This window comes from Leptosomus discolor, chromosome Z, assembly GCF_034619465.1.
Source record: "Leptosomus discolor isolate bLepDis1 chromosome Z, bLepDis1.hap2, whole genome shotgun sequence".
Taxonomy (NCBI): Eukaryota; Metazoa; Chordata; class Aves; order Leptosomiformes; family Leptosomidae; genus Leptosomus; species Leptosomus discolor.
The window spans coordinates 24,833,775-24,855,615 of NC_141419.1; the positions used below are offsets into that span (position 1 = coordinate 24,833,775).

A 21,841-nucleotide genomic window follows, 5' to 3' on the forward strand; every position below is an offset into this window, starting at 1 on the left:
CAGATCTGGTAGCACCAAGGCCAAGTTATAGAACCCCATTCATTGTTGAACACCGACTTTTAGGTCATAAGATATAAACATTCTGCCACTTTCCTTTGTCATAAACTTCAAATGGATCCATTGTGCACACTTTAGAATTGTCTTGGCTTTAATTAACTCAGACTGTAGGAGGAAAGAATTGTAAGGTAAGAGGAACAGCATAGAAGTAGTTTCTCACAGTTGCCGAATTTTACTGTGAGCACTATAACTTACTTTTATATACACTAGCAGGATAAAATAATCATGAAGCAAAGCTTAAAAATGAACACAAAAAATTTGTCTTCATGTTCAGCTATGATCGACTTTGTCTTACAGATTTGTTATGCTGAGCTTGAAGCACTTCATATTTTTACAAGATATGAATAAGTTTTCTTTCACAATTTACTGGAATATTGGAGCATGGAAGTACTTTTTTTAAAATAGAAAACAAACCCTTGTAGAATAGTTGGACATTGAGAAGTAAGGTAACATTTACATCTGTGGCCTTTTACTTCCGTTTGGATTTGGAGACATTTCCAATAATGATCATCATGTCAGAGAATCTTGGAACATTTTGTCCTAATTTGAGATTTGTGCATACAGCAAGTTTACCTTGCCATGCTTGCAACATACAGCTCGATGTGAGTGGACAGGCTTTCAGAGACCAATGCACCACATCTTTTAAGTGCTTATAGTGCTGCAGGCTTTGGTATTTTTAATGTGAATTTTTCAATTTGCCTTTTTTCTCCCAGGTTTTATGTGAGAATCATAGAACAGTTTGGGTTGGAAGGGACCTTTAAAGGTCATCTAATCCACCCCTCCTGCAGTGAACAGGAGCATCTTCAGCTAGATTGAGTTGCTCAGAGCCCCATCCAACCTGACCGTGAATGTTTCCAAGGATGGGGCTTCTACGACATCTCTGGGCAACCTGTTCCAGTGTTTCACCTCCTCTTCCTGGTTGGGTGGTCTGTAACAGACTCCCACCAGCATATCTGCCTCATTCGCCTTCCCCCTCATCCTCACCCATAAGCACTCAGCCTTGGCGTCACAGTTGTTAGTTTCTACATGATTGAAACACTCCCTAACATACAAAGTCACCCCACTGCCTCTCCTTTTGTGCCTGTTCCTTCTGAAGAGCTTATAGCCATCCACAGCAACTCCATCTCTCTCAGTCTGTCCTCACAGGAGTGATGTTCCAGTTCTCTAATTGTTTTTGTGGCCCTGCTCTGGACTTACTCCAGCAGGTCCATGTCTTTCTTGTACTAAGAACTCCAGAGCTGGACACAGTACTGCAGGTGGGGTCTCACCAGAGTGCATCAGAGGGGCAGAATCACCCACCTTGACCTGTTGGCCACACTTCTTTTGATGCAGCCCAGGATACAGTTGACTTTCTGGGCTGCAGGTGCACATTGCTGCCTCATATTCAGTTTTTCATCAACCAGCACCCCGAAGCCCTTCTTGGCAGGGCTGCTCTCAATCCCTTCATCTGCCAGCCTGTATTGATGTTGAGGGATTGCCCTGACCCAGGGGCAGGACCTTGCAGTTGGCTTTGTTGAACCTTATGAGGTTCACACAGAACCACTTCTCGAGCTTGTCCTGGTCCCTCTGGATGACATCCTGTCCTGCAGGTGTGTCAACTGCACCACTCAGCTTGGTGTCATCTGCAAACGTGCTGAGGGTGCACTCGATCCCACTGTCTGTGTCACTGTTGAATATGTTAAACAGCGCTGGTCCCTGTCTGGACCCCTGAGGGACACCACTCATCATTGATCTCCATCTGGACATTGAGCTGTTGACCACTACCCTTTGAATGCAACTATCCAGCTAATTCCTCATGCACCAAACAGCCCACCCATCAAATCCGTGTGTCTCCAATTTATAGAGAAGGATGTTGTGTGCCAAAGGCTTTACAGAAGTTGAAACAGATGACATCAATAACTATTCCTTTGTCCACTGCTCTAGTCACTCCACCACAGAAGGCCACTAGGTTGCTCAGACAGGACTTGCCCTTGGTGAAGCCATGCTGGCTGTCTCGAATCACTGCCCTGTCTTCCATGTGCCTTAGCATGGCATCTAGGAGGATCCATTCCATGATTTTCCCAGGCACAGAGATGAGGCTGACGGGTCAGTAGTTCCCAGGGTCCTTCTTTCTACCCTCTTTAAAAAAATCTTAAGTTTCGTTTCTTCTGAAGAGGAGTAAGCTCTTTGTGAACTGAGACCTAAGTGCCTCTCTTTGTTGTCCAAAAGGACAGCCTTCACCATGTTACCAGATAGAAATATGAGAACTTGTGTACTTGTTTGCAGTGTTTCTTTCGAATGCTGACAACCAGATTACTGTTCCTGGATTATTCGTATTGAGTAAGTATTTGTTGGAAAATAGTGAATCTTGTCTTGTATGATGAGAATGGTGCGTAAAAAAACCTGGTAAAATTCAGTTCAGTATTTATTCCAGCTTTTAAGAAATTGAACCTTTCAGATCAGAGAGTCTGTTTGCATGTTATCTCTGATTTGCTTCAAGAAAGAAAAGGTTTATTAGAATGTGTTTATAAAGTATGTTAATAAATGATCATTTGAGCATTGGGATGTCTGGAAGTTGGACAAAATACTGAGACAGTAAGTATTGAGCAGCTGGACAGCTACTCAAAACATTCTTTTGTGCAGGTGCAGCACAGGTTGATATAATCATTTACTTTATTTTCATTTACAGTTTGAACTGATCGTATTTTAAAGTGCAGATAGTCTGCACGTGAAAATCTGTTCCACTGGGATAATGTCCTTTTAAAAGAAATACAATTATTGTAATCTATCAAGACAGTATTGAAAAAATAGCCTCCAACCACCTTCGTTGAAAAATAGATAACAAATCACTTGGTGCTAGCATTTTTTTAAAAGTGAAAACAAATGAAAGCTTAAAAAAATGCAAATGTTTGTGTCAAAGTAAGGTTACGTAGCACATGTAGCCTTTGTAATCCAGCAAGCATCCATGCTGTGGTTTCTTCTATGTATTAGGGCTTCTTCTACTTTCTTGTATTTTGCATTTAATGAGGTTTAATCTTGTGAAGTGTAAAACTATGGATTAGATCCAAGGGACTTCTTAGGTACCGTAAGTTTGCACTGCACACGGAAAGTACTGAACAATATGTAAAGAAAACTGCATGTACAACCCATTTGCTTTAGTGTGGGTAATTATTTGCAGGTACAGGGGGCAGTTTTAGTCTGGAGAACTGATATTCACACTTGAACCTTGGTGCTGCACAGAGCTGTTTGCTGTTTCGTTAATGCCTGTTTCAGCCAGGCATTTGTTCTCCTTGCTCGAGCCATTAATGTCACTATCCTATAGGTGGTAAAGCAGTAGAAAATTAACTTTATCATCTAGAACCACTAAATATAGGAAGGAGAGAATGGTGCATTTAAAATGCTCCTGTTTAAAATATGTTCAGTACAATTAAAAGTTGGTTTCTAATCGAAGTGTAAAGCTTCAGTGTACAGAAAATAAAACTGACTCCAGAAAAAAAGCAGTATATGAAGCAAAGCCACTTTCAGGCAGTTTTATCAACACACCTAAGCTTCTTATCTTGGTGTCTGCCTTTCACAGATGTGTACAGTTGTGGCCTACTTACTACTTCTAATTACTTTAAGTTTTCCAAATGCCTGTAAGCGTTGACTGCTGTATGGAAAAAAAAAATAAAATTCTGCAGTGTGCCCAGTTCAAATACAGTTATAGGTTCATCTGCTCTTTCCTATTATTCTGCAGTATTTCAACTTAGTTTCAGAACGCTGTTTAAAAGAACACAGCTATATTTCATGTCCATTGAAGCTCTCACATTGCTTTGAAGTTTTCAAAGTATCTAAAGAGTGGGAAAGGAAGTGATTCATGAAGTTTTGCAACAAAAATAAAATGTTAAAATATTTTATAGGCTCAATAATGTCAGGAGAAGGGGTGGTTTTGCTGATTGTTTCAGTTTCATGTGTGCTTTTTAGGATTATACCTTTGACTTCCACAATACTCTTAGTAACAGTGAATAATAAAATACTTTTCTGAAATGTGGCAAGAACATCCTGTGTTCAGTACAACACTGATTTTAATTTTAGTTTTATAGTGTTCCTATTGTGCATCTTATTCCAGCTCAACTTCCTATTAATGATATATTTGTTGGAATTTAATTCCATAGATATTTTTTGTAGGAAATATATCAGCAGCTTAAACATACTTTGGTTTGGTTTGGTGGTTGTTGTTTTGTTGGGGGGGGGGGGGGGGGGGGCAGAGAGGGGATTGTTTTTTGTTTGGTTTTTTTCTTCCATCTAAGAAACAGCTTTGTGCTCCTAGTCAAATGTCAGAGTTTTCAAAGTTAAATTTCATATTAAGTGTAGGGAGGAAAGATCATTATGCTGTTTATTTTTTCAAAAGGAAGAGTCCTAGGAGAGAAGCTTTTCTTAATAGGATCCAGAAAGCAAGAGTTATTGAATGTATTTGTTTTGTATTGTTGTTTGTGTTATGCGGTATACCTTTGTGCTGAGGTATTTGTTATCCTGTCATGTCCATCAGGGGTTATAGTTTAGGATTACTGATCTGAATGCTGTTTGCTACACACTGTTGATCTCCATTGTCTGCTATCTCAAAAGTGTCCCATAAGTCTACATCAGACAGATAGTCCCAGTCAGACTTTGTAGTATGCGCCATGCTGTCCACTCAACTGTCTCATCCCAATAAGGTTGCTTTACTGGTGCTTCCCGTGGTTCAGGTGATGCTGGGGAGGCTTCCTTTCTTTAGTTGTTTTCTGTGCTTTGAGACAGTGCTGTTTGCAGCAGCTTTCCTGCTTCTGGGATGAGTTTACTTCCTTTTATATTCCATCTTGTGAGGCAGTATTACAAAGGAAGAACGGTATTAATGTATGTTTTACTTCAGGCTAAATATTGAATAATGATCTTTTGTAGTAGTTGAGAATTGAGCTTTACCGCAAGTAGTCTCATTGGTCTTGCAGAAAAAGGACACAAGTTTTTTTCTGGTCAAGTGATGTCCTGAAGTTGTTGAAAGATTCCTTTAGGTAGAATAGCAAGAGAGCATGGCACTTCCCTGTGCATCTCTCCTGCTTGTAACAAATGACCATTTTATCTGTGCCATAGCTTCATCTGAAAATAAGTAATATATTTTAATTGAGTATTGAAGTGGTATACATAAGGTAGTACGTGAGCAGGGACCTAGGAGAAGGTACTGAAGATTGAAAATTACACTGGAGTTGCATGCTGTAGACAGTTTCTCATAACTTCTTGCTGGTGTGCTTCAAATGTGGGTTTTGGACAGAACAAATTACATCTACAAAAGATTAAAAAAGGTGATCTGTTGGAAGGCTGTCATCTTGGGATGCAGATAGATATTTTTAGGGAACTAGTCTGAGATTGTGCTTTACATAGCCACCAGTAGTTGGTGGATATTAACGACTTGGACATTGTTAACAGATACTGCAATCAGATAAAACTGTCCTGCAGTTGTGTTGCACAGTTCTCATGTCACTGAGAAATTGAGGGACATGGAAGAAACCATCAGAGGGTGGAGCTCACTCCTGATACTCTGCAGATGTGTAAGTGATTTAAATCACTATAAATGCCTAGTTGGATTTCCACAGGACAGAGCACCCAGGTACCCTGTGTTTTTAACCCTGTGGTAGTTCTTGTCTAAATCCTAATTTTAAAAAAAAATGTTCTCTTGTATTAGTGTCTTTATATTTTCTATCAAAAGTGTCACAAATGCCTGATCCTGGAATTTAAGGAAAGACCTACACAAAGAATTATTAGATTTTCAATGTCACATTTCATTTAGAAGTTTGCCATATTGTTTTAGCCATTTTCCTCAACCTTCATCTTTTTTTCAAGGACTATTAAAATAAAGCCTCTTTTCTAGATCTATTTCAAAACTAATGAGCAAGCCCTCATTGGGAAAATAACATACTGTCTTTTTGTAGCTCTTACGCCAGCAAGAACATCTTCCCCAGGTCAGCAGAAGGGGGAGAAATTACAGTGAAACGAAAAATCAGTGGTGGTGTTATTGGTTTTTTTACAGATAATTTTAAAGTGGCAATTTTTAGGAAAAACATGTTCATTGAAATTATCATTATATCTTCATTTTTTTGTCACGGAATCCTTCATAAAGTTCATTAGTGAATCCAGTAAATTAAATAATCATTTAATTCTTGTTAAATGAGTGGTTTTTAGCTAACTGGTGAAAATATTGGTGCCTGCTGAGATTATTGTATACTTCCAAAGGAGATGAAATATGTGTAAGCAGAGAGTGCTGTTTAGCCTGCAAGGACAAAACACACAGTGAAAGGTCATTGCCAAAGACACCTAATATGCCGGTTATAGGTGAAGGGCTGCATGCCCGCAGAGTTGAAAAGGAATCCAGCACGTATGCTGCTCAGTCTAATTATAGCGTTACAGATGGCCATTACATAAGGAATGCCTCCAAATCAATATCGTCCATGCAGAGAGACTTAAAAGTATACCTGATCCTGAAAGAGCAGCAGCTTGCTGTTTCTCTCCAGGAACGTAGCTCTTGAAGCAGCAAGGTGCATCTTCCCTTCCAAGTTACCTTCTCTCTAATAGCAACTCGGTATTTACAGTTGATTTTCTCTGCTTGATCACCATGCTACCCTCCTTATTATGTTTTTCTTTTTAATGTATGCATGCATCAGGCTGGACTGTGTATTAGATGGAGACAGTTACATTTAAAATGTTAGTTTAAAAATGAATGACATATGCCTTGCTTAGGATCTTTTCATTAGAAGTAGAGTACAGTGATGCAGAGACTGAATTTAGCTGGGAGGGAGTAAACCTAGCTAGCAAGGGAATAACATACAGAAGCCGTAATTGCCCAAGCCAAATTTATCTTCAGGTGCCTACAAAAACTGGCACTGAGTTTTCAATAACAGCAGTAATTAGGATCAGTGTGTTAGCACAGTATCTGCAAGCGCAAGCTGTAGTGAACTGGAAAGACAAGCACTTCCTAAATGTTAATATGGTCAATACAACAGTGGTTGAAATTGGGGAAGAAAGTTACACAAATTGAGTGAAGTTTAGGACTAATAGAGGATGAGACATTAAATACATCTATCCAATTTTATACTGAATGAAAATGCCTCTCCATCCCTAGATAAAGAGCTCATCACCTTTCCTGCCTGCCAGGAGAAGAGTCTTGTGGTTGTATCAGTGGTCTATATAGCTCACATTTTTAACTAAGCTTGCACTTCTGTGTTTAGATATGTCCAAATTCTATTACCGTCTGCTTTTAAAATACAAAAATGCATGCTATCTTGACCTCTGAATCTGCAGCCAAGTTTGAGTACGTAGTCTTCCACCAATGTCTCCACAGTTTTAAGGTATATGTGTGTTTTCCTACAGCTGACTGTAATAATCATGAGGGGTCTGAACACAAGGGATTTGGGATGTGCCTACATGTCTCCTTTGCTGGATGCACATTTATAATCTAGCCAGACTAATGTAAATAACTAGTGTGCTAGATGCTTGGGGTCATCACTGAGGAAGATCCTTGCTAGTCTCCTCTGGGCTGTGTATCCATGTGGATAGCGCATGGCTTTTCGTAGTGTAAGGCTCTTCCTTGGGATAATGTGCAACTTTTGGGTAGGACAAGCAGTATTTTGACAATTCACTGCCCCTATGTTTGAAAATAAAAGCTGCTCTGCTAGGCTGCTAGCTGTAGCTTGATTTAAGTATTACAGGTGTAGTATATAGACTAGATTGGAAAAATGTAGGTATGAGATGGATTGCAACAGCAGGAATCAAGCTATTGCCTGGTCTCTGTAATTGTTCAGGTGCATGATCTTAGCTGGTTCTGATTAGTAGTGAAAAGTTACTAAGCAAATTGAAGAGAACTCACTCTTTTCAGGGATTATTGCTTTTAAGCACCCTTATTTATGGATTTATCTTCAAATTTGAACCTTATTTTTTAAATTAATTAACTTTTTGGCATTTAAATACTACAGTTTATTATAGATATGATATGGATTTTGTGTTTGTATTTAACGACATGTTACATGACAAAGTTAGGTGTTTCTTTAAAGATTGAAAACTTTATGTAGGTTGCCTAGGATGTTGGGAACTTGCTTTCATTAAATAGTGTGGTTAGAGTGGTTGACTAGTTGATTTAGTTTGTTCTACAATGCAGCAAGGAACAGATGTTAGTTTATTACCATCTTTCTGTGGGATTACAATATAAGGATGGGGAGAAGAAGCTAGAACTGGCAGACTGGTTAATTATGCAGAACAGCATGATCTATAAAGTTGTTGTCTGGTGCTGTTGTATTGGGATGTATTGCAGACGTTAAAAATACTCTGGGTTTTTGTTTAAGGGAGAGCCTGACAAAACTGCTTCTACACCTTTAGGAACACTAGTGGTTATGTCAGAAAATGTTAGTGTTTTAGCCTTTGGGCTAGAGTCCCTGAGCTGAGGAATACCTCAGAGTGAGGAGGTTTTATAGGGAAATGTGTGCAAATAGTCTTATGCTTCTGCATGGTACATAGGAAAAGAGAAAACCTGAAAGAATTAACAATCAAAAAAGTGGTGCCTGAGCTTGGAATATAAGTAAGGCATAGGCCTGTAGAAAAGAGAACTGCCAGGGTCTTCTGGCCTTCATCAACAGTAGCATTGTGTCTAACCATACAAAAATGCCTTGCGCTCCTCTGACGTTTCTTGCCCCTATTACTGCTGGTAAAAACTGTTCAAAATATTGTTCACCTGATGACAAGGACTTCCAGTTCCTAACTCTGCTTGTTAATACCGGCTTCTTGTGTGCCAGTGTCGTCTACAGCTTTAGATTTTTTTCTCCTTCTCTTTTCTTACACCCCTGATTTATTTATAGAGAGCGCTTTCATTGCCTCTCAGCCTTCATTTTACTAGGCTAATTAAACCAGGCTCAGTTAGTGTGCTCTTTGTACTATCCTCTCCTTGCTTCCCTGGCTGTTCTTGTAGCTTTGCTCTGCAAATGCTTCAGCTTAAATCATGTTTGGTTTAACACAGGTTACCAGAAATGTTCACGGAGTTCCAGTTGAGATCTTACCAGTTCCTTGTGAAATGGCTTTAATATGTCCCCGTATCTACTGAAAATTCCTCCCTTCATACAGCCAGATTGCAATTGCCTGTTTCACAGATGTACCTCTCTGAGAGTTTATATTCATCCTGATTGATTAATATATCCAAGTCATTCTCCTCCTCCTCTGTTATTTCCAGCTGATGATCCTCCACCTTACAACAGAAATTCTTCGTGTTCTCAGAGTGCTTGACCTTGACTTTGTGCTGTTGCATTTTGTCATTACTATTACTTTGGTCCTCGAAGGCTATTCAGTTCTTGCAATGTGATGCTCTGATCTTTCTCTGTATTGCTAGTAGTCCGAATTTTTTTTTTTTTTTTTTTCAGCATCAAGTATTGTTATTGTGGTCCATTTTTATTGTTCCGTTTTTGCGATAAGGTCAATTCTCAGAATGGTTTGTAACGAACTCCACTCTAAATCTCATTCTAGTCTGATAGTTTCCTTCCACATTGTAGCCTCACTTTTTCTTAGCAAAACCCTTGCAGTTTTGTATTGTTTGTCTTTTTTTTTGTCTTAAATTACAAGTGTCTGTACAGTTTGGTATTGTAGGACTTACCTATTTTTAAGACATTCCTTTTAGTGATCTAAAATTTTAGTTACCTTGACAATATAGGAGGTTATCCTGGACTATCTGCTTCTGAATGTGATCATATCTAAATCCAGTGAATCTGACCGTTAAAATACAACATGACTTGATGAAAATGCTAAATTAAGAATACGGGCTTCTTTGATGTCAAAAGAACCGTTAGTGACTCTTAGCAGTTTCTCTGAATTTCTTCTGAACCTTTCTGAAGGTAAATTATACTTGTTTATAAGCTTGTCTAGGCCTTTTTGTAAGGTCTTTATTTGTAAGACTGTCTAGGCCTACTTTTAAAAATGTATTAGGCAAGTAATTGGAAACTTCATCTTTGGCTTCTGAAAATTACAGTATAGACTCAGAACTACATTGAGTTCTTGCTGCATGCTGTGAGAAGGAGGCAGAGGATTTTGTAGTAGTTTTTGTGAGATACTATATTTTCCTCTATGATGAAAAAGAATTTCAAAGATATTATAAAAAAATCCAGCAATATTCCTCTAACAGGCCAGCCACAGGATTACAGAACATCTTAATGAAATACAGTATTCAAGTCTGTTTTTCTTGCACAGAAACGTACTCTGCAAATCTGCTGGAAAAGGTCTGTAGTGGTGTGTGCCTTCCTTAACCAACATGATTGTTAGACATAAATCCTACCTGTGTCAATCTTGCTAGCCTTCATCTTGATAGTACTTGACTGTCTCCTTTGTATTTAAAAATAGAAATGACAATCTCTCTCCCTCTGCCTTTTTAGCTTGATTAGTTCATAGTTGAAAGTGTGAGACATTTGAGGGAAAAGCTAAATTGAAGGGTTGAAGCTCCTGTTCTGAATATGGTTAAGATCTATTGTTCTTCTTCCACGAGCGATTGCTGCCATCTTTTGTCAAAGTCACGTGAAACTCTTTGTTTCAGTGCTTTTTGTTGTTTGGCAGTTTCGCTGGTGCAGAGGAGCATAGCTGTTGTGGTAATAGAGCAGTGAGCAGCAGGGAGGGAAATGCCCCCTCCGGCAGCTGGTGCCGGTGCCATAGGAAACGGGAGATGCTTACGGTTGTGCTCAGAACACAGCAAAACCTATGCCAGAGCAATGAGTGGTGGCCTTCCTGTTACTTAGATTTTCTGGGCTCAATTGTATGTGAACTGGATTTTTGTTAATATACTCACGTTTGTTGTCAGCACAGTGGTTTGAGTAATTCAAGGTGGAGGTCGGGCATATGTGATACAGTTATGGTTTTGCCCTATCGTGGGTAGGGATGGAGTGAAAGATTGCTGGCTGTAGATGTCTATGAGTGATTTTCTCCTGTTTCTATCTTCCAGTTTAGTGGCGCTGACACCATCAATGTGTGATGCTAAGCAAGCAGTGAAGAACACTTTCTTTGCTTTGGAGAACACAGATGCATCTATGAAACAACCATTTCAGTTATTATTCAACAGAAGTTGATGGGATAGGAGTTGTGCTAAGAAGACTCAGATTTTTGTTAGGACTGAATATTATTTAAAAGGAAAAGGAGTAGGACTCTCACGGGCCTGAAAACACCTATTCCTTCTATATACTCTATTGATCCTATTCAGAGAAAACAAAATGGGTGCTTTGTCCTTTCTCATGATTCCTCACTCTTATTTTTTTAACGCTGGAAGTAACACTTCTAGCTACTCTCTGGCTGGCTCTGGTCAACCTTACTGTGATTTCTTCACGTGATGTAATTAATGTTTTTTTTATGTTTCTGTGATATTTTTTTTTGTGGAGGAAGAGTGGTGTGATTTAACATGATAATATTAGTAGCAGCTTATGATCAAAGAGAAGAAACAGATAAACTTTTGATAAATTTACACATAAACCTAATCAACATTTTGAATTCTCTATATTGAAAGAAAGTAACACAGGGTTTTGTATTTTTAGTAACTAAAGCTATTTAAAAAGTTCTGTTTTCACCTTGATACCATCAGAAGCATGCAGATGCAGTATGGTGAGCCTAAGGTCTTTATGAAGCTAGGGGGGCATAGAAGGAAGTGTTTAAAAGATAGTTCTCAGAGAGAAACACTAAAATAATGTGAATCTGTCCCTCCAAGCTATGTATATAAATAGTCTATATATGTTCCTCCCCTCCCACAAGAAAATATGCTGCTTTCTTGTGGCATCAGAGAGTCTTTAAGTAGCTGTGTATCCCTGCACTTCTGTATTGAGAATTCTGCTACTCAGTTGGAGCACGCTGTGATGCTTCAGTGCTGTGTTAGCAATTATGAAATGCAGTCAAAAGAGGGAGAAGATAAAAGAAGAGAACTTTTACATTTTCTCATGGGAGGTAGGACCCAGAGCACAATGGGGAAGGCATTACGGTGATGCCAAACAAACTTCTGGGGCATTCAAGCTCAATTTAACCTCCACTAGTAGCCCTGCTTTTGTGAAAATACTCCCTAGTGTAGCAGGGAGGGAGCCTGGCCAACCGTATCTTCAGACAAGTTTGTTTTAGCCACTGGAATTGAATGTTAATAGATTAATTTGGAAATCTACTCAACCTGAAATTTCATTTAATAGAAAAAATGCAGAGCTATAATATGAGTTAGGCTGAAAATATTTATTTTTATTAACTTTTGCAGATGCTGTATCTTACTAACCGTCTTGAAGCCTTGTATATCTAGGTTTCAGACTAGATATTTAAGTAATAGTATGGTCCTGCATTATGGAAATTGCCCCTGTGTTGTCAGAAACACGAGATAAAAAAGGGAGTTTCTTGAAGCTGTGTTATCAGTGAGTTGTCTCTCTCTTTCATAGGCGTAGAGAGCCATAGAGAGCCTTTTTTTGTTGGGGTTTTTTTGGGCTTTTTTTGTTGGTTTTTTTTTTTTAGTATTTCAGAAGCACTAACAGTTGATGTACGAAGTTGTAAATATGGGGTTCTTCTTTGGGTTTTTTTTTTTGTTTTTTTTGTTTATTTTGGATTTGGGATTTTTTTAATCTGTGAAACTTGATGTCTGTCTCTGTTTATGTTTATCTTTTTTCCCACCTGAAAAGCCAGTAATGACATTAGGCCTAATCGCCCAAAGATCTCTTACATTATTTTCAAGAGATTGTTTTCTTTTTTGTTGTGATGTGCTTGAAGGTGATTATATTATTATTGTTGTTGTTGTTGTTATTGTTATTATTGTTGTTGTTATTATTATCATAATTATTTAGATATGCCTAACCAATGAGAGCTTAGTTCATCCCATTTGATAGCTACCACTGTTTGCAATGAAAAACAGAAGGGACTGTTTATCCCTTTTTAATACAATAGCATCTTGCATCGTGGTAGGTTACACCTAGATCATAAACTGAAATTCAGGAGAATCGTGGGTAATAAAGAAAAAAGACATTAAAGTAAGAAAGCTCAGGAGTAAAAAGAGGTGGGCTATCTCACGAGTAGGAGGGAAATGGATGTGGCAGAACTGCAAAAAGATTTAGTTATGCATACCCCATGTGCTTTGGAAGATCCCAACTCAATGGGTACCTTGCAAAATTCAGGCTCTTGTACATTTAAGAAATGTGAGTGTTTTAATTGCCCTGAAAGCCTGAGATTATAGAACACAACTAACTTCTGGAGCTAACTGTTGTGAGAAATTTACACTGTTGCAACTCAGAAGAGGAGGCCAGTTGTATTTTTCTGAGAGACGGAGTGGTCAGAAAACCTATGTGCTAACACTCTTCATGTAGCTAGGGAAGACTGATTTACATTTCTGTGTAGTTCTAGACAGATAGCAGAGCATAGTGTTCAAAATACTGTCATAACTAAGTTCATAAAATCCATGAAAAAAATCTGTACAGGATGTAGTTACATTTTTATTCCTCATTTGGCAGGCCCCAGGATCAGTATTGTCCTTGGTCTGTTGTAGTTGATATTTAGAGTAGTCTTCACATGAATATTTGATAAAGAGAAATACATTTCAGTGAAATTACTGAAATAGAGCATTTAAAGATAGGAGACTTCCAAATAGGTTATAATTGCAGGTTTGTATGTTTTTGAATTAATCAAAGTCTAATTTACTGTAAATCTAATACGCAGATGAAAGAAGTCTCCACTTATACAAAAGAGCTATTAAGAATCAGTCTAGCAGCAATGTATTAATTTTTGGGTAAGTATTATAGGTATACTTTGTGTATGCGTTCTGGGCTGACCATATGGCTCAAGTATTCATTAGTACTTTAGATATTTAAACACTTGGTACTTGTAGACACTGTTAAATGTTCCTATATAAACATCCTTCTTATAAATGCAGACAGAAAAAAAAAGACTAGCTTCCAAGTTGCTCACTAAGTTATTGAAATTAATCTAGTTATGCGTTACTTGCTGATCCTGCAATATACTGCAGTTTGTGTCATGGCTACTGTCTGCCATTTGGTTGCTGCTGCTAGCAGTGGTGTAATTTCATCTTTCCGTCATGAAGTCAGATGCAACTACTAATTTTAATTGAGTTCATTGCTCAGTGTAGCTGAAAGAGCTCCTAGTTTGATTGCGGGAAAGTACCTACTTTTTAAGATTTTATTTTAATTCACTAATTTGAAAGTTCATGTGTTATTTACTTGAGGCCTGAGTTGTCCTGAGTCAAATTACTCTAATGTAGTATGTTTTTCCATGAAGCAATTAGAACCTCATGTCATCTTACTCATGATTTGCTGAAGCTATAGGTACTGCTCCAGTCTTATTTTTTCCTTGCTATTGTCTTTTATTGAAGTATTCCTTTAAAAAAATTACCTGAAAGATTTGCTTTAAAACGTCGAGACTTTAAAAACTAGTTCCAAATTTTAAAAGTTATCTCTATGTTATTCATGAATAAGACAAATATCTTTATGCATTGACTGTATGTGACATTGGAAGAAGATAAACTTTTTTTTATGGCTGTCAATTATTTTTGGTTTTTGTTTTTTTACTTCTGATTACAAAAATATCGATAAATTATCTTTTGGAGAACACTAGCAGCTTTTTGCTGATAATTGCATCTCTAGATATGTAGCTTTACAGTCAAAATAGAGTCTAGGTTCAAGAATAATAGACTGGTTATCAACAGAAGGTGTGTCTGGCCTAAAGGTGAAAGAGACTTAATGTTTTATATGAAAGAATGTAAACTAATTTGTTCTGTATTTTGTGCTCCTGTCTGTGACATTTGTTACAGCATTGTATGTGAGCATGTGAGCAGATGTTTCAGTAACCTGATTGGTGATGTGTAGGCTTTCCTGCTATCATCAGTTTTTTGGTTCAGAAAAACAGACTTTTTGCTTTGCAGTATGGTATTCTTTACTCCCTTCCCCTCAGTAAAATTACAGAAGAAGGAAAAGATAGCCTTTATACAGAAGTAGTAAAAGATAGCCTTTATAATCCAGATTCATCATTATTTGCAAGGCAGTAGGAACCAGACATTATGCTGGGGCAAAATCACTTATGAAACTCAAGCTACTTTTTCACCATGCTAATTTGGTTTTCTATGAATGTCAGCAAGGCAGAGGAGGAAGTGAAATGCATATGCAACATGCACATATATATGAAACTGCTGTAGGTAACAGTTACTGATTTTTTTTCACCGTAGATGCTGAACCTTGAGAGTCAGTGCACTCGTTTGAAGTGCTGCTGTTGTAAGAAGGAAGATTCAGCTGTCATTTCAATGAATATCTAATTGTGGATGGGGTAGCAGTCTGTAGAATTGATGCATGTTTAATAAATGATCCTGAATTAATCATTAGTATAGCATTATTGAGCTTAAGGCTGTAGATTCAAGCACAGAAGTTAGAGGATGTGTCTGCTTCCAGCTATCATCATCCTACATTCTTTTACTACAGGACAACGCACTGTTTTTTTCTTGGCATTTCTCTCTTTTGTTGTAAAAGCTGTATAGTGAGTGAGGCAAAAGGTAGCAGGAAAAGAGAGTCTTCTAACAAAGAAATTGGGATGTTCCTTGAGAATTATTGGAAAAAGCTAAATAATTTTTTGCCAAAAGTTAATTAAGTAAATTTAAAAGCAAAGTCTGAGGGAGACACCTCTGTGAAAAATTTTAGCCCAAGTATTGTTGTTCTTTTTGGCTGTGTTGCCAAAACTCTCCTTAAAGAAATGAATAAAAATAAATTTATATGTATATTCTTGTAAAAACTGGGATGGGATGAAGTGGTGCAGAGTATGTAGAGACATGAGGTATAGGTAGCTTGAATGTATGGTGTGTAGTCTTACAGGAAAGGGATGTATTTATTTCAAAGCTCAGTAAATCTAAAATAATTTTTAACAAATTACTGATACCATGAAAGTTTATTCTAAGTTGTATGTATACCTTAAATCTTAATTAGAAAAAAAACATGTTATGTGCTGATCCTCTCCTCCTGATTTTACAGCATTGTTTATGTATATGTCACTGTGATAATTTCTGTGTTAGTTAATATCTGAATACATCTACTACAAGAATTTTATTTGTATAGATGTCACAAATTGGTTACTCAGAACTTTTGAAAACTAAACTGCCTTCTCTCTCTCTCTCTCTCTCTCTCTCTCTCTCAATATAAATTCAGCATTTTAAGTACAGCTCTGTCTTTTTAGAAACTATCCTTTTTAATATATTATTTTTTTGTTTCCACCTTTCTCAAAATTCACCCATAAAATAAAATCTGCAAGTTAATAATGCACATGATTTCTAGACAATAAATACATTTCTACAACCACCAAACCCTGAGGTGAAAGATAGGAAATATGAAAAATGACATCAACTTTCTCTGTTCTCAGTGCAAACCCCAGCAAGCATCCTGCCCCTTAACTGTTACTCTTTTGAACCTTCACAAGGAAGAAGCTTTCTGGAAGGTCTTATTGGATACTTGTGTAATTTGACCAAATACACAGTTTAGAGAAGCTGTTACCTGTTGGGGACAATGCATCATGTTCTTGCTGAGTTTTCATGCTTTGTAGCTAGTGGCTGAATTTATGGCACTTCTAAACAGCTTCACAAAACGTTTCAGAAACACTTGCATCCTGTTTTTACCAATTCAAACATATTATTAAAGATAAAATTAAAAAAAAGTGCAAGGCTCCTAGTTTTAAGTTGCAATCATGTTTTATTTTTGTTTAATTTTTAGAATGTCAGGATTTTAAAAAAATCCAATCCAATTGGGACATCTTTTACTTCAGTATTTTGGGTTTTTTTTCTTTTTAGCTCTCAGAGAGTGGTAAGCACTAAACAGAGACTCAGGTTTTATAAACTGGCAGTGGAGAAGAGGTTTTAGTTTGCATTGTGATTTGTGAGATGTGGGATTTTAATGTGGTAGTTGTTGAGTATGCATTTTAAATACAAGTCTAGAATAGATTTGAAGTTGATAGTGATAAAATATTGCCTGATTAGATACATGCCTATAAATATAGTTGCATTTAATTTGTTTATTTTGTAACTATTGCGTCATTCATTTTCATGACTTTTATGGAACAATAAATAACAAAAAGTTTATAGCTGAAGTGAGATATTCCTCTAAAACTCTCTCTGCATATTTTAAGGTAATTTAATCTTCGATCTTGTTCTCTTCACTCTTCTTTTTCACGATACTTGTTTTGACTATGCCATTTGTTACATTGTTTTAGAAAAAGGCTAAATTTAAACAATAGTGAAAGTCTCTCCTTTGAAACTAAATTGACCCCCCCCCCCAAATTATAGATAATATGTTGAATCAAACAAAATTAGTGATGCCTTTATAGTCTGTGCGTTGGCATTTTCAGCTTCCCTGCCTTTTTTATTTTGGATTTGAGCCCAGTGCTTAGACTTAAATTGTGTAATGTTACTTATCATAATTCTGCAATTATATTTCACTTACAGAGGTACCCAGAATATAGGTTGGCTAACCAAATTCAATACATGTTTATACTGTCAGAGAAAAAAAATAGTCTTTCTTATATATCTAATCAAACTTGTAGTGATGCCTGACTGTGGTGATGTTATTGGTGTGACCATACAGCTCTTACCTGTCTAGAGGCACTGTTTGGGTATCTAAATCACTTGCAAAAGAATGGGTAAATTGGATGGTAATTTAGACTAAAAATCTCAGAGTGACAACAACTACATAATGGGACACAGAGGGATACATTATAGGAGAGAGGAACATATAAGGGGACATCCCTAGGTACCAGGGTATTACAGGAGAGCAAAAAATAGAAGCTGAATGAATGAAGAGGCAGCTCGGGCTCTTACATACGTAGTTTGTATGGTGATTTTTATAGAAATCCAAGCTATGGTTTTGGTCTCTTGAGTTCCAATTGATGCAGTCCACTGTGCTTGCAATACCTTTGTCCTGAGTAGATTTACCAAACATTAAGTGTAGACTTTCTTCATTGTTCCTTTGTAATTGATCTTTCAAAAATAAGATTTTTCTCTCCAGGAGCAGAGACTCCTTTGTTTAGGACAAGATGTTGTGTATCAGAAAGATACAACACTTTCTGGACAAGAAATATTGAAAGTGCAAGCAGCTTTTCTACTTTCAGTCAGTTACAAGTAGAAAAGCCTTTAGGACTTTTTTTCTTTATTCTATATTAACTTCTGTGGTTTGTGTACCGTGTATGGTAAACATGATCTTGAACAAATGCCTAGTTAACACTTATTTTATCATCATGTCATGTGTTGCATCTTTCTGTGTTTGCAAAATGGGCTGCGTAAGCTTAGGTAGTTATTATGGTTTTGAATTCATCTTGGTGTTGAAAAAGAGTTTGTGGACTGTTTCTAATGCTGCTTTTTACTGCATTTTGTTGGAATATAAAATGATTGTATTGTGGGTTTTTTTTTTCTTTTACAGTGTTGTCATGACAGTATGTTTATTATTTTTCTTTTAGCTACTGGTCATTTACTTAATCAAATGTAGCCTAAAATTATGGTATATATGAAAATATATATTAATTTGGGGGCAAGGAAAAAATGTCTCATAAAGGCTTTTAGTTCGTCATATTATGGGCATGTAGGGCATGTTAATAAACCATTTATAACAAAATCCTTCGTTTACCTAGCAAACTCTTGTTTGCTGCTCCTTGATGGCAAGTCCAGACCTTCATTTGAAACAGGCTTGGAGTGACTGAACTTGTTGAACACTCAGATGTAGCCGTTTTCAAAAGGTGGAAGGGACAAGGCTTGAGCAAGGAGGTTGGACTGCATGATCTCCAGAGGTCCCTTCTGTCTTCAACCACTCTGTCACTCTATGAAGGCTTGTTGTATTGCCTGCTTAGATGAAAAAGCGTTAAGGACCTGCAAAATGGGATCCTACTCAGTATTGCTGATTTGCATTACTGCAGAAACTTTTCTGATGATTGTTTCTGTAGATACAGCTGCAGGTGTGTGCAGACGTTTTGGGTGCCATGTGTAGTGGGCTGGCCTGACGTGCTGCAAAGATCCTACAGGCAGCAAGGTAGAGACTTTGGGCTGGATGTAAAAGTACCTATGCTAGCTGTCCCCGTTGCGCTGGAAGCTGGCTGTGGTACCCTACATTCTCACACTGCTCTCAGTGGAAATAGAGAAGGTGGAAAGTAGGAAGCAGTCTCTGGTCTCACTACCTGTGTTTGTCCATTTGAATTTACAGTGTAAATGACAGGCTGGAAAGCAAAAGCAAGTTGATGCAAAGATACATTGTGCTAAAGCCTTCACCAGGAGATACTTCTTAACTGTTCTTTACAATTTTCCAGTGGCAGAGATTCTTTCAGTTCCTTGTATACTTTCTACTGCGGCAAATTATCCATATAGCTGGAAAGGAACTCTTTCCGGCTGTGTAACATTCACACTAAATCTCTCTTACTGCAAATTGGTCTGCTTACTAGCTTTTGCTATGTGAAGTAGCCATGGAGTACAGATCTGTTTTATAAGCCTTCTGAATATATCAAAATGTGAAGTATATGCCCTTGATGATCTCTTTTATTCTAAACAAATTTTTTTTATTATTTTTTAGTAAATCTCGTTCTCTGAATGTTACTTTATGCTGCTGCTTTTGCCTGAACTATTTTCAGTTTGTCTGCATTTGAAGTAAAGTTGCTGAAATCGGACACAGCTAATGCTTCACTGCTACTAAAAAAAGAACCCCAACAAAAAAACCTTCGTGTGTCTTGTATACATCACTCCTGTTAATGCACTTGAGAGGGCAGCATCATCCCACTGTTGATTCATCTTGTGGTCTTCAGTTGGTTCAGAATCCTTTTCTACAGATTCAGAGGGATCACCTCGTGAGTGAACATTTCAGGATTGTATTTCTTTCAGTACTGCGGAAGAAGGCATGGAGGCATGGTTCCTTTGTTGGTGAAGGTTTTGTTTTTTGTTTCCTCAAAATCTGGAACTGTTTTTCATTCTGTAGCAAGGGAAAGGGAGAGAGAAACTTGTCTACATTTGAAATGCTTGATATCAGACCTCTGAGGTTGATAGTTTTTTTCTGGTTTTCTTCCTATTTCCTCTCTTCTCCATCCCCCCTCACCCACACCTCCCCAAATCTGAAAAAGAGGAGATTAAAGAACAGCATAAAGAGCTCTGCAGAGACTGACTGCAGAGGTCAGTCTTCTATAGAGAAAAAAATTCTAAGACTTGGGTTTTTGTCCAAGGAGAAAATAAAAAAGAGTTTCAGGAAATGCAAATCTTTCGATTGCAAAGTCTGAAAAGAACAATACCCGGCTTAGGAAGATCAGAGAATTCTTCACTCATTTTTTGGGAGCAAGGATGGCTCTTTAGTCTTGGGGTCAGAGCTTATGGAGGAGAATACAGCTTTGCTTTTTTTTCCAGGAGCATTTGAATGTATTCCTTGGATTCTGTTTCAGATCATATTTCCCAAAGAAACGTATGAAAAGGAATGAATACATCTACATGTAAATCTAGCATACTTACAAGAAATTGTTGTTAAAAATAATAAGCAGAAGCAACTCAAAAGTTTCCAGAGCATCTAGTATTTTGTGCAGATTTCATCTACTGCGTGTAAATGATCCTCTATGGCAGGAACCTTGGAAAAATAAGAGTGATCAAATATTTGTGTGTTATAGGGTTACTGCATGAGAAGGGAAAGAAGCAGTGAGGGTGGAAATTGCTAACATAAGTGTCTTGTCTGGATTGCACTTCAAATGCGAGATAACTCTAAAGTAAAAGCAGTGATACATATTTGTTAGCCCCAGTAAAAGTCATGTGCAGTTGACTTTCAAAGTTCCACAGGGGACTGATATTTGTGAAACAGTGGCTACAAGGCCTGTGTCATTTTTAGCCACTCACATTTGTACCAACCAAGTGACTGAGACATGTCAGTGTAAGTATTATTCTGACTGGCTCCTCACCAGAAGCTTCTGATTAAAAACATAACTTTAGAATCACCCAGTCTGGGTCAATAAGGCACAATGGTAAGTAGTCATTAACTTAGTCTGGATAAAAATTACATGTAATTATGTTTGGAGTTTTCATTAAACTCTCAATAAGATGATACAACTTCTAATATTTGAGCTTGTGGCCTTCTCTGTGGCCATGAGCATGGGATTGTGTGAGGATGTAAAATTCCTCATTTTTTAAATGGAAAAGGTCTCTGAATGCAGGCCTTACACTGAACACCCAAGTAGCCTTATTTTTGTTTCCCTCTTAGGAACTCTTTGAATTTCTTACCCTTTAAAGTTTGTAACCTAGCTATAATCGCCTTAGACACTAGTGTTTAGGGGAGCATAAGGAAGCAATGGCATTGTTATTCTTACGAGAGTAAAGTTGTATTAACAATCAACATGGTATTTATTGCAAAAATACACTTGGTCACAGGAAATTCCCCCCCTCCTCCTCAGCTTTTGCCCACATGCAAAACAGATTTAAAATAAGTAAATTAATTAATTAAAATACAAAGCAAACAAACAAACTGACGTATGCTTCTGGCACACTTCTAGTTTCAGATGAGTTCTGAAATTTCAGATTGAATGCAGCTTCTTTTCCAGAAAATCTCTAGCTATGCTGGTTTATAACTCATAATTTATCATTAGTAACAGCTGTCAGGATCTGAATTTTCATATGCCCTGAAAGCTGCATTTTGTGTTTTTTTTGAAGATTAATAAGAAGGATTTTTCTCTTCAGTCTTCATGCTCTTTCATTGAAGGCTATGAAAACACTCTAGCCTGAAAGACCGTAAGGAAAATATTTAAAACAATAGTGAACAGACTCTTCCTCATGTTACTATTC

General features: G+C 37.4%; 1 protein-coding gene across 1 annotated transcript in view; it reads left to right on the forward strand.

Annotated features, from left to right (window-relative positions):
- Positions 1 to 21,841, forward strand: part of COMMD10 (COMM domain containing 10) — a 114,012-nt gene that overhangs the window by 49,718 nt on the left and 42,453 nt on the right. The window lies entirely within an intron of this gene.